This window comes from Arachis stenosperma, chromosome 2 (assembly GCF_014773155.1).
Source record: "Arachis stenosperma cultivar V10309 chromosome 2, arast.V10309.gnm1.PFL2, whole genome shotgun sequence".
Lineage (NCBI taxonomy): Eukaryota > Viridiplantae > Streptophyta > Magnoliopsida > Fabales > Fabaceae > Arachis > Arachis stenosperma.
This window is the reverse complement of record NC_080378.1, coordinates 57,847,015-57,859,448: the sequence shown is the minus strand read 5'-3', so window position 1 is coordinate 57,859,448 and position 12,434 is coordinate 57,847,015. Positions and strand designations below refer to the sequence as shown.

General features: G+C 37.7%; 1 non-coding gene across 1 annotated transcript; it reads right to left on the bottom strand.

The window, feature by feature from the left end:
* Window positions 1-8,570: 8,570 nt before the first annotated feature.
* On the bottom strand, window positions 8,571-8,678 carry LOC130964145 (small nucleolar RNA R71). Its single transcript, XR_009080253.1, has one exon. It is a non-coding gene; the product is annotated as a small nucleolar RNA R71 (small nucleolar RNA).
* Window positions 8,679-12,434: the final 3,756 nt, after the last annotated feature.

Sequence of the window (12,434 nt, the reverse complement as noted above, 5' to 3'; positions counted from 1 at the left end):
ACTCCATCTTTGTGGTGGAAAGAACTTTGCCAAGAAGGCATTGACTAGCTTTTCCCAAGAGTCCAGGCTTTCTTTAGGTTGAGAGTCCAACCATATTCTAGCTCTGTCTCTTACAGCAAAAGGGAATAGCATCAGTCTATAGACCTCAGGGTCTACCCCATTAGTCTTGACTGTGTCATAGATTTGCAAGAATTCAGCTAAGAACTGATGAGGATCTTCCATTGGAAGTCCATGGAACTTGCAATTCTGTTGCATTAGAGAAACTAATTGAGGCTTAAGCTCAAAGTTGTTTGCTCCAATGGCAGGGATAGAGATGCTTCTCCCATAGAAATCAGGAGTAGGTGCAGTAAAGTCACCCAGCACCTTCCTTGCATTGTTGGCATTGTTGTTGTTTTCGGCTGCCATGTGTTCTTCTTCTTTGAAGAATTCGGTCAGGTCCTTTAAAGAGAGTTGTGCTTTAGCTTCTCTTAGCTTTTTCTTCAAGGTCTTTTCAGGTTCAGGGTCAGCTTCAACAAGAATGCCTTTGTCTCTGCTCCTGCTCATAAGAAAGAGAAGAAAACAAGAGAATATGGAATCCTCTATGTCACAGTATAGAGATTCCTTGAGGTGTCAGAGGAAGAAAAATGGAAGACAGAGGTAGAAAATTCGAACTTATCAAAGAAGATGGAGTTCGAATTTTGCATTAAGGGATAGTGTTAGTCCAAAAATAGAAGGATGTGAGAAGAAGGGAAGTAATTTTCGAAAATTAAGTGAAAGATTTTGAAAATATTTTTGAAAAACACTTAATTGATTTTCGAAAATAAGAGTGGAAAAGAAATCAAGTGATTTTTGAAAAAGATTTTGAAATTAGAAATTAAAAAGATTTGATTGAAAACTTGTTTTGAAAAAGATGTGATTAAAAAGATATGATTTGAAAACAATTTGAAAAGATATGATTTTAAAAATTAATGACTTGCCTAACAAGAAAAGATATGATTCAAACATAAAACCTTCCTTAACAGAAAAGGCAAAAAATGTTCAATCAAATCATTAATTGTTAGTAAGTATCTTTGAAAAAGGAAAGAAATTGATTTTGAAAACATTTGATTGAAAAGATATGATTTGAAAAAGATTTGATTTTGAAAAACTTTGAAAACCTAAAAAAAAAATTGATTTTGAAAACAAAATCTTCCCCCTAGCACCATCCTGGCGTTAAACGCCCAGAATGGTATACATTCTGGCGTTTAACGCCCAAAATGCTACCTCTTTGGGCGTTAAACGCCCAACCAGGTACCCTGGCTGGCGTTTAAACGCCAGTCTGTCTTCTTCACTGGGCATTTTTGAATGCTCAGCTTTTTCTGTATAATTCCTCTGCAGCATGTTCTGAATCTTCAATTCTTTGTATTATTGACTTGAAAAGACACAATTAAAAATATTTTTGGATTTTTAATAATAAGGAATAATCAAGATGCAACTAAAATCAAATAATAATGCATGCAAGACACCAAACTTAGCAGTTTGTATACTACTGACACTAATGAGAATGCATATAAGACACACAAAACTCTCAAGTCAAGAGAATTTAAAGATTAAAACAAAGAGATCATCAAGAACAACTTGAAGATCAATGAGGACACATGCATGAATTCGAAAAATGCAAGAAAAATAGAAACATGCAATTGACACCAAACTTAAGATGAGACTCTAGACTCAAACAAGAAATATTTTTGGATTTTATGATTTTGTAATTTTTTTTGGGTTTTTCGAAAATTAAGTGAAAAGGAAAATAAAGGTATCAAAATTCTTAATGAGAATTCCAGGAATCATGCAATGTTAGTCTAAAGCTTTAGTCTAAAGGAATTAGACATAGCTAGCTAAGCTTCAGCAGGACATTGCATTCAAGAGCTCAATTGATGAAGATCAATCAGCTTTGGTGATGATAAGAACATCACCTTGAAACACTAGAATTCATTCTTAAGAACTCTGAAAAAAAATACCTAATCTAAGCAACAAGATGAACCGTCAGTTGTCCATACACAAACAATCCCCGGCAATGGCGCCAAAAACTTGGTGCGCGAAATTGTGATCACTACAACTTCACACAACTAACCAGCAAGTGCACTGGGTCGTCCAAGTAATACCTTACGCGAGTAAGGGTCGATCCTACGGAGATTGTTGGTATGAAGCAAGCTATGGTCACCTTGTAAATCTCAGTCAGGCAGACTCAAATTTATAATGGTGATGAATGAAAATAACATAAAAGATAAAGATAGAGATACTTATGTAATTCATTGGTGTAAGAGCTTCAGACAAGCGTATGAAGATCCCTTCCCTTCCGTCTCTCTGCTTTCCTACTGCCTTCATCCAATCCTTCTTACTCCCTTCCATGGCAAGCTCGTGTAGGGTTTCACCGTTGTCAATGGCTACCTCCCATCCTCTCAGTGAAAGCGATTGCATATGTCCTGTCACGGCATAGCGGAATTCAGCTGTCGGTTCTCGGTCAGGCCGGAATAATATCCATTGATACTTTTGCGTCTGTCACTAACGCCCTAGCCTGCTAGGAGTTTGAAGCACGTCACAGTCATTCAGTCATTGAATCCTACTCAGAATACCACAGACAAGGTTTAGACCTTCCGGATTCTCTTGAATGCCGCCATCAAGTCCTGCCTATACCACGAAGATTCCGATTAAAGAATCCAAGAGATATTCACTAAGCCTTGGTTGCTTGTAGAACAAGAATGGTTGTCAGTCACCTCATTCATAGGTGAGAATGGTGATGGGCGTCAATCATCACCTTCATCAAGTTGAAGAACAAGTGATATCTTGGACAAAGAACAAGCAGAATTGAATAGAAGAACAATAGTAATTGCATTAATACTCGAGATACAGCAGAGCTCCACACCTTAATCTATGGTGTGTAGAAACTCCACCGTTGAAAATACATAAGAACAAGAGTGATCATTGGTTTCGGCCCCAGAGAGGGAACCCCGAAGAACCAAGATGAAAATACAATAGTAAAAGGTCCTATATATAGAAAACTAGTAGCCTAGGGTGTACAGAGATGAGTAAATGACATAAAAATCCACTTCCGGGCCCACTTGGTGTGTGCTTGGGCTGAGCAATGAAGCATTTTTGTGTAGAGACTCTTCTTGGAGTTAAACGCCAGCTTTTATGCCAGTTTGGGCGTTTAACTCCCGTTTAGGTGCCAGTTCCGGCGTTTAACGCTGGAATTTCTGTAGGTGACTTTGAACGCCGGTTTGGGCCATCAAATCTTGGGCAAAGTATGGACTATTATATATTGCTGGAAAGCCCAGGATGTCTACTTTCCAACGCCGTTGAGAGCGCGCCAATTGGGCTTCTGTAGCTCCAGAAAATCCACTTCGAGTGCAGGGAGGTCAGAATCCAACAGCATCTGCAGTCCTTTTGAGTCTCTGGATCAGATTTTTGCTAAGATCCCTCAATTTCAGCCAGAAAATACCTGAAATCACAGAAAAACACACAAACTCATAGTAAAGTCCAGAAAAGTGAATTTTAAATAAAAACTAATAAAAATATAATAAAAACTCAACTAAAACTACCAAAAACATACTAAAAACAATGCCAAAAAGCATACAAATTATCCGCTCATCACCTACCCAAGCTTGATTTATCTGTTATGTAAGGATGCAGGGGTACATATGAGCTTGGATGAGTTCATCCCAACTGAGCACTCAATCACTAAAAAGATAATGGATGGATCTCAAGCTCAAGACAACCCCACCAAGAGGAAGGCGCATGAGCTTCTCCCAGAAATCCCCCAATCTGTTACCAAGCTGCAAGAAGCTGTGGATCAACTCAAAGAAGAGCAGCAGAATCAGAACATCATGCTTTGCAATTTGCTCAAGGAACAAAAGCAACAAGGGCGTGAGCTACAGGAGCTGAAGCACCACAGGCTTTCCTTTGAAGTGCTAGGCGTCCCACAGATTAAAGGAGAACCTATCTCCTAAAATCAATGTTATTGAGTCCTAACTCTGTGATAACTTTTGTTATCAGGAACCTATATTAGGATTGCATGAGCATTAGTTTCATTTTTTGATCAATTTGGGTATAATTTAATTTTCTTATCATCATCAAACATGAATAAAATAGTAGATTTTTTTAGAAGAGCGAGGGTGCAAATATCTCGAGTATATAATAAGAAAAATTCAAATTATTTATATGTGGTGGCATTGCTTTAGCTCTCTGAATGAATGCATAAACAGTGCATAATTTTTTTTACTGGAATTTAAGTAATGTTTGATTCTTGAAAGAAGGATGTAAATAGAGAAATATTATTGATAATCTGAAAAATCATGAAATTGATTCTTGAAGCAAGAAAAAGCAGTGAAGAACACAAAGCTTGCGAAAAAAAATATTTGAGAAAAATAAAGAAAAAAAAAAGATAAAAAAAGCAAGCAGAAAAAGCCAATAGCCCTTTAAACCAAAAGGCAAGGGTAAAAAGGATCCAAGACTTTGAGCATTAATGGATAGGGGGGCTCAAGGGAAAAAAATCCTGGCCTAAGCGGCTACATCAAGCTGTCCTTAATCATGTGCTTGTGTCATGAAGGTCCAAGTGAGAAGCTTGAGACTGAGTGGTTAAAGTCGTGATCCAAAGCAAAAACAGTGTGCTTAAGAACTCTGGGCACCTCTAATTGGAGACTCTAGCAAAGTTGAGTCACAATTTGAAAAGGTTCACCCAGTTAGGTGTCTGTGGCATTTATGTATTTGGTGGTAATACTGGAAAACAAGATGCTTAGGGTCACGGGCAAGACTCATAAAGTAGCTGTGTTCAAGAATTACCATACTAAACTAGGAGAATCAATAACACTATCTGCATGCTGAGTTCTGAAGGAAGCCAATCATTTTGAGTTTCAGGGGATAAAATGAGATGCCAAAACTACTAGAAGCAAAAAGCTATAAGCCCCGCTCATCTAATTTGAATTTGAGCTTCATTAAAGACTCTGAGATTTTATTGCACCACGATCTTCTTTTCATCCTATTTTATTTGTCTAATTTCTTGGGGACAAGAAATAGTTTAAGTTTGGTGTTGTGATGAGCGGATATTTTATACGCTTTTTGGTAGTATTTTCATATAGTTTTAGCATGTTTTATTCACTTTTGTTGTATTTTTATTAATTTTTATGCAAAAATCACATTTCTGGACTTTACTATGAGTTGGTGTATTTTTCTGTAATTTCAGGTATTTTCTGGCTAAAATTAAGGGACTTGAGCAAAAATATGATTCAGAGGCTGGAAAAGAACTGCAGATGCTGTTGGATTCTGACCCTCCTGCACTCGAAGTGGATTTTCTGGAGCTATAGAAACCCAATTGGCGCGTTCTTAATTGCGTTGGAAAGGCGACATCTTGGGCTTTCCAGCAATATATGATAGTTCATACTTTGCTTGAGATTTTATGGGCCAAACTAGCGTTTAAACGCCCACTAGAGACCCTTTTCTGGTGTAAAACGCCAGACCTGGCACCAAAGCTGGAGTTAAACGCCCAAACTAGCATCCAAGCTGGCATTTAACTCCAGAAATGGCACATGCACGTGAAAGCTAGGAAGCTCAGCCCAAACACTCACCAAGTGGGCCCCGTAAGTGGATTTTTGCACCCTCTGCATCTAGTTACTCATTCTCTGTAAACCTAGGTTACTTGTTTAGTATAAAAATTACTTTTAGATATTTATTTTGCAACTTATGACATTTTTGACAAATCCTATTGTATCTTCTACAGTATTAACCTCTAAACCCCATAGGTTGGGTGAGGAGCTCTGTTGTGTTTCCATGGATTAATGCAATTACTATTTTCTATTCAATCACGTTTGTTTCTATTCTAAGATTACCACTTGTATTTCAACATGGAGAATGTGATGATCCGTAACACTCATTATCATTCCCCCACTTATGAATGCGTGCTTGACAACCACTTCCATTCTACATGAGCTCAACGTAGTCATTAGGCGACAGCTTGAGTGCATATCTCTTGGGTTTCTAATCCACAAGTTTGACCTACATCTCCTGACAACAGAGCACTCAAACTCGTGACATTTGAACCTTCGTGGTAGAGGCTAGAACCAATTGGCAGCATTCCTGAGATCTGGAAAGTCTAAACCTTATTTGTGGTATTCCGAGTAGGATCTGGCATGGGATGACTGTGATGAGCTTCAAACTCGCGAATGTTGAGCGCAGTGACAGTGTGCAAGAGGATGACCATAGCTTGCTTCAAGCCGGCAATCTCCGTGGGATCGACCCTTACTCACGTAAGGTATTACTTGGACGACCAAGTGCACTTGCTGCATAGTTGTGCAGAGTTGCAAAAGTGTGATTGCAATTTTGTGCACCAAGTTTTTGGCGCCGTTGCCGGGGATTGTTCGAGTTTGGACAATTGACGGTTTATCTTGTTGCTTAGATTGGGTAATTTTTATTTTTATTTTTGACAAAAAATAAAAAAATAAAAAAATAATTCATGCCTTATGTTCTTCTGTGATCTTCAAGTTGTTCTTAATGATTTCCTTTGTTCGATCTCTTGATTTTCCTGTTTTGTGTTTTATGTTATTTTTCATATGCATTTTTAAAATCATAGTGTCTGAACATTCAAAATTTCTAAGTTGGGTGTCTTGCATGTCTTTCTTTCCTTAAAAATTTCCAAAAATATGTTCTTCATGTTCGGCATGATCTTCAAAGTGTTCTTGGTGTTCATCTTGACATTCAAAGTGTCCTTGCATGAATTACTTGTTTTGATCTTGCATTTTTATGTTTTATTTCATTTTGTTGTTTTTCTATCTCTTTATTAGAAATTCAAAAATAAAAAAATAATATATCTTTTCAAGTAAATATTACAGAGAAATGAAGATTCAGAACATAAGGCAGAAGAATCACAGAGAAAAAGAGCCCACTGGTGTCAAAACGCCAGTAAAGAGGCATTTTGGGTGTTAAACACCAGAATGGCTATCATTTTGGGCGTTAAATGCCATAATGGGCAGCGTTCTGGGCGTTTAACGCCAGAACAGGCAGTATTCTGGGAGTTTAGAAAAACTCCCAGTAAAGAAGGATTTCTAGCGTTCAACGCCAGCCAGGATACCTGGCTGGGTGTTAAATGCCCAAAGAGGTAGCATTCTGGGCGTTAAATGCCAGAATGGATAGCATCTTGGGCGTTTAACGCCAAGATGACACAAGGGAGGTAATTTTGTTTGCAATTCAAATTTTTCCAATTTTTCATGTTTTAATTCATAACTTTTTGCATCAAACATATTTTAAACTTTCATTTTTTATTTTCTTTTAATGTTTTTCAAAATTTTCAAACTAATTTTTCAAAAATCTTTTTCTTAATATTATCTCGTATTTTCAAAAATCCTTACTAACAATTAATGTTTTGATTCAAAATCTCAAGTCTGTTACTTTCTTGATAAGAAAGGTTCATCCTTTGAATTTTAGAATCATATCTTTTAATTTCTTGTTAGTCAAGTCATCAATTTTTAAAAATCAAATATTTTTCAATCATATCTTTTCAAGCATATCTTTTTAAAAATCAAATCTTTTTCAATCATATCTTTTCAATCATCTCTTTTTAAAATCAAATCTTTTTCAATAATATCTTTTTAAATTTTGATTTCAATGTCTTTTTCTAACTTCTTATCTTTTCAAAATTATTTTCAAATCTTTTTCAACTAATTACTATTTCTTATCTTTTTCAAAACCACCTAACCACCTTTCCACTTCCAATTTTCGAAAATCACTAACCACTTTTTCCAAAATCTTTTTAATTAACTAATTATTTTCAATTCTAATTTTATTTTATTTCTTTTTCAAATTTTTGAATACTCCCTCTCTCTCATCTCTTTCTATTTATTTGCTAACACTTCTCTTCTACTTATAATTCGAACCCTCTCTCTCTCTCTGTGTGTGTTTGAATTCTTCTTATTCTTTCTCTACCTTATTCCTCTATTCTTCTTTTCTTTTGACACCTCAAGTAATCTCTATACTGTGACATAGAGGATTTCACTACTCCCTTTTGTTCTCTTCTTTTTCATATGAGCAAAAATAGGGATAAAAACATTCTTGTTGAAGCTTATCCTGAACCTGAAAGGACTTTGAAGAAGAAGCTAAGAGAAGCTAAAGCACAACACTTCGGAGAGGACCTTTTAGCGAATTTCAAAAAATAAGTAGACATGGCAGCCGAACCCAATAACAGTGCCAGAGATGCAAGGAAGATGCTTGGTGACTATATTTCACCAACTTTCAACTTCTATGGAGGAAGCATCTCAGTTCCTAGCATTGAAGCAAACAACTTTGAGCTTAAGCCTCAATTAGTTTCTCTGATGCAGTAGAATTGCAAGTTTCATGGACTTCCATCTGAAGATCCTCATCAGTTATTAGCTAAATTCTTGCATATCTTTGATACTGTTAAGACCAATGGGGTTGATCCCGAAGTCTACAGACTTATGCTTTTCTCCTTTATTGTAAAAGACAGAGCTAGGACATGGTTGGACTCACAACCTAGAGAAAGCCTGAACTCTTGGGAAAAGTTGGTCAATGCTTTCTTGACCAAATTCTTTCCACCTCAAAAGATGAGCAAGCTTAGAGTGGAAGTCCAAACCTTCAGATAGAAGGAAGGTGAATCCCTCTATGAAGCATGAGAAAGATACAAGCAATTAACTAAAAGGTGTCCTTCTGACATGCTTCCAGAATGGAGCATCATATGTATATTCTATGATGGTCTGTCTGAGTTATCCAATATATCATTGGACCATTCTACTGGTGGATCTCTTCACCTGAAAACCCCTAAAGAAGTCCAGGAGCTCATTGAGATGGTTGCAAATAACCAGTACATGTACACTTCTGAAAGAAATCCTGTGAACAATGGGACGACTTAGAAGAGAGGAGTTCTTGAGATTGATACTCTGAATGCCATATTGGCTCAGAATAAAATATTGACTCAGCAAGTCAATCTGATTTCTCAGAATTTGACTGGATTACAAGCTGCATCCAGCAGTGCTAAAGACGCCTCCTCTGAAAGAGAAGTTTATAACCTTGAGAATCCTACAATGGAAGAAGTGAATTACATGGGAGAACCCTATGGAAATACCTATAATCCTTCATGGAGGAAATATCCAAATTTCTCATGGAAGGATCAACAAAAGCCTCAACAAGGCTTCAACAACAATAATGGTGGGAGAAATAGGTTTGGCAACAGCAAACCTTTTCCATCATCTTCTCAACAACAGATAGAGAATTTTGAGCAGAGCCTCTCTGGCTTAGCAAATATAGTCTCTGATCTATCTAAGGCCACTCTCAGTTTCATGAATGAAATAAGGTCCTCCATCAGAAATTTGGAGGCACAAGTTGGTCAGCTGAGTAAAAGAGTTAGTGAAACTCCTCCTAGTACTCTCCCAAGCAATATAGAAGAGAATCCAAAAAGAGAGTGCAAGGCCATAACCATACCTGGCATGGCCGAACCTGGAAAAGAGGAAGAGGCAGTGGTTCCCAATGAGGAAGACCTCAATGGAAGTCCATTGACCACTAGAGAGTTCCCTCATAAGGAACCAAAGGAATCTGAGGCTCATGCAGAGACCATAGAGATTTCACTAAATTTCCTACCATTGATGAGCTCTGATGAATATTCTTCTTCTGAAGAAGATGAAGTCATTGCTGGAGAGCAAGTTGCTTAGTATTTAGGAGCAATCATGAAGCTGAATGCCAAGTTATTTGGTAATGAGACTTGGGAGGATGAACCTCCATTGCTCATTAATGAACTAAATGCCATGGTTCAGCTGAAGATACCTCAAAAGAAACCGGATCCCAAAAGGTTCTTAATACCTTGCACCATTGGCACCATGACCTTTGAGAAGGCTCTGTGTGACCCGAGGTCAGGCATCAACCTCATGCCACTCTCTGTAATAGAGAAACTAGGAATCTTTGAGGTACAAGCTGCAAGAATCTCATTGGAGATGGCAGACAGATCGATGAAAAAGGCTTCTGGACTTGTAGAGGATGTCTTAGTGAAGGTTGAAGGCCTTTACATCCCTGCTGACTTCATAATCCTAGACACTGGGAAAGATGAGGATGAATCTATCATCCTTGGAAGACCCTTCCTAGCCACATCAAAGGCTGTAGTTGATGTGGACAAATGAGAGTTAGTCCTTCAGTTGAATGAGGACTACCTTTTGTTTAAGGCTCAAGGATCTTCCTCTATAAACATGGAGAAGAAGCATGAAAGTCTTCACCCAATTTTGAGTTCCTATAGATGCCAATCATTCTGAATTTCAAAAGATAAAGTGAGATGCCAAAACTGTTCAGAAGCAAAAAGCTACTAGCCCCGCTCATCTAATTGGGACTAAGTTTCATTGATATTGTGAGATTGATGAGCGGATAATTTATACGCTTTTTGGCATTGTTTTTAGGTAGTTTTTAGCAGGATCTAGCTACTTTTAGGGATATTTTCATTAGTTTTTATGCTAAATTGACATTTCTAGACTTTACTATGAGTTTGTGTGTTTTTCTGTGATTTCAGGTGATTTCTGGCTGAAATTGAGGGACCTGAGCAAAACTCTAATAGAAGGCTGACAAAAGACTGCTGTTGCTGTTGGATTCTGACCTCCCTACACTCGAAATGGATTTTTTGGAGCTACAAAACTCCAAATGGCGCGCTCTCAATAGCTTTCCAGCAATATATAATAGTCTATACTTTATTCGTGATTAGATGATGTAAACTGGCGCTCAACGCCAGTTTCATGCTGCATTCTGGAGTCAAACGCCAGAAACACGTCACGAACCAGAGTTGAACGCCAAAAACACGTTACAACTTGGCGTTCAACTCCAAAAGAAGCCTCTACACGTGTAAAGCTCAAGCTCAGCCCAAGCACACACCAAGTGGACCCCGAAAGTGGATTTCTGCATCAATTACTTACTTCTGTAAACCCTAGTAGCTACTCTAGTATAAATAGGATATTTTACTATTGTATTAGACATCTTTGGTCTCGGTTTTATTCCATTATTCATCTTAGGAGACTATTGATCACATTTTGGGGGCTGGCCATTCGGCCATGCCTGGACCTTCATCATTTATGTATTTTCAACGGTGGAGTTTCTACACACCATAGATTAAGGGTGTGGAGCTCTGCTGTACCTCAAGTTTTAATGCAATTACTACTATTTTCTATTCAATTCAGTTTATTCCTGTTCTAAGATATTCGTTGCACTTAACCATGATGAATGTGATGATCCATGACACTCATCAGCATTCTCACCTATGAACGCGTGACTGACAACCACTTCCGTTCTACCTCAAACCGAATGCATATCTCTTAGATTCCTTAATCAGAATCTTCGTGGTATAAGCTAGATTTGATGGCGGCATTCATGAGAATCTGAAAAGTCTAAACCTTGTCTGTGGTATTCCGAGTAGGATTCAGGGATTGAATGACTGTGACGAGCTTCAAACTTGCGATTGTTGGGCGTGATGACAAACACAAAAGAATCAAGGGATTCTATTCCGGCATGATCGAGAACCGACAGATGATTAGCCGTGCTGTGACAGAGCATTTGGACCATTTTCACTGAGAGGATGGCATGTAGCCATTGACAACAGTGATGCCCTACATATAGCTTGCCATGGAAAGGAATAAGAAGGATTGGATGAAGGCAGTAGGAAAGCAGAGATTCAGAATGAGCATAGCATCTTCATACGCCTATCTGAAATTCCCACCAATGGTTTCCATAAGTATTTCTATCTTTATTTTCTAGTCATTTGTTATTATTATTCGAAAACTCCATAACCATATATTATTCATCTAACTGAGAATTTCAAGATGACCATAGCTTGCTTCATACCAACAATCTCTGTGGGATCGACCCTTACTCACGTAAGCTTTATTACTTGGACAACCCAGTGCACTTACTGGTTAGTTGTGCGAGGTTGTGAAGAAAGTGCTGAGTTATAAACGCGCATACCAAGTTGAATGCCATTATTAGAGATCACAATTTCGTGCACCAGAGATTCATTGTATATTCTCTTCTTTTTATTCTATTTTGTTTTCAGTTGCTTGGGGACAAGCAACAATTTAAGTTTGGTGTTGTGATGAGCGGATAATTTATACGCTTTTTAGCATTGTTTTTAGGTAGATTTTAGTATAATTTAGTTAGTTTATAGTATATAATTATTAGTTTTTATGCTAAAATCACATTTCTGGACTTTACTATGAGTTTGTGTGTTCTTCTGCGATTTCAGGTATTTTCTGGCTAAAATTGAGGGACCTGAGCAAAAATCTGATTAAGAGGCTGAAAAAGGACAACAGATGTTGTTGGATTCTGACCTCCCTACACTCGAAATGGATTTTCTGGAGCTACAGAAGCCGAATTGGTGCGCTCTCAATTGCGTTGGAAAGTAGACATCTTGGTCTTTCCAGCAATTTATAATAGTTCATACTTTGTCCGAGATT